The following is a 1,403-nucleotide window of genomic DNA, read 5'->3' on the forward strand; positions in this document are numbered from 1 at the left end:
TAATTTGTATTTACATTTTCTTCTGAAGAATGGGATCAGATACAACCTCAAGAAAAAGTGTTTAAGCTAACAGATAAATATCGTCCGATGCAAAGTACCAGATCATATTATGTTTTGCCTAAAGGTACATGGACACCAATACTTGCTGAGCACTTTTGGGCACATTTTCAACTGCCTTGTTGTTTATCTTTCCGAAGAGGTAAAGTTTATCCCAGTGGATCTGTGTACATACATGTCGTGGGACGTTGCTCTGTTTGTGACTCCAGATTTAATGGCACAGTTTTTGATAAACCCCCTGGTGGTGCTAAGTAAGTATATTATTGTAATAACTTAATGTTTCAATAGAAGTAAATTGCCTAATATGTAATTTTCAGAGTATGAATTTTTTTAAAAATATATTCCTCAAATTAAATTTTTCAAATAGATAATAATTTATTTGTTTTCATTAATAATATTAAGTACATAGGTGCTCATTTTCTTTGTAAACTGAAAATAATTATGATATATTACATCGGTATTTTTTTACATTTAAATTGTATAATCTACCAATTTGCATACTTGTTAAAAATATCTAAGTAGATACTTCATTACTTAAATTAAAAATATTTGATTATTTATTTAAATATATTTAGTAATTTCATACTTAATAATTTAAATTTGTTGTAGAGTTCTTATGCATTGTACATTTAGAGGTAATTTTCAAGAGGCACACAAAACTACAAAAAAACGTTGTATGATAGGACCAGCAATGGAAAGAGCGATATCATCAATTTGTGTCGATGGACTGTCAAGCGAGACATATCGAGAAAGAGAAGCAGTACGTCTCATAAAAACAGGTATGTTAATTCCCATTTATTGAATTTGCAACTTTCAAACTTCTACCCTAGTATAATTTCATTCAAAATCAACACATATTACCTTGTGAAAATACTTAAATGTATCATGTGTATCATATCACTCATTTATTGTAATTTTTTAGGTGCACCTGATCCGTCCATTATTCCATCAGGTAATTCATTACGCATTTTAAAGTCGCGAGTGACAGCAGGCAGTCGTAGACATGAAGATACCTTAACATCATTAGCTTTGATGAAAGAAGAAGATGACTTTAAAAACATAATGCATGATATTGGATGTGATCCTTTCTACTTACATTACCATTGTGCTGATCAAATTCAAATCTATAGGAACTACTGTAAAGGATCAAGACCCAGACTGATCATTGATGCTACAGGTTCGGTTGTGAAGAAGTTCTTAAAGTTAAGCAAGCAAAAAACAAGCTCAATTTTCTTGTATGAAGGATTGGTCTATGATTCACAAAATAAATGTAGTTTTACAGTTACTAATATGTTGAGTGAGCGGCATAACAGTTTGGCTATTTCTAATTGGTTATCCAGTTGGAT

General features: G+C 30.8%; 1 pseudogene; it reads left to right on the forward strand.

Annotated features, from left to right (window-relative positions):
- LOC132951344 (uncharacterized) overlaps nt 1-830 on the forward strand; it is a 1,728-nt pseudogene extending 898 nt beyond the window's left edge.
- Nucleotides 831-1,403: the final 573 nt, after the last annotated feature.

The sequence above is a fragment of the Metopolophium dirhodum genome, chromosome 8, assembly GCF_019925205.1.
Source record: "Metopolophium dirhodum isolate CAU chromosome 8, ASM1992520v1, whole genome shotgun sequence".
NCBI classification, from domain to species: domain Eukaryota; kingdom Metazoa; phylum Arthropoda; class Insecta; order Hemiptera; family Aphididae; genus Metopolophium; species Metopolophium dirhodum.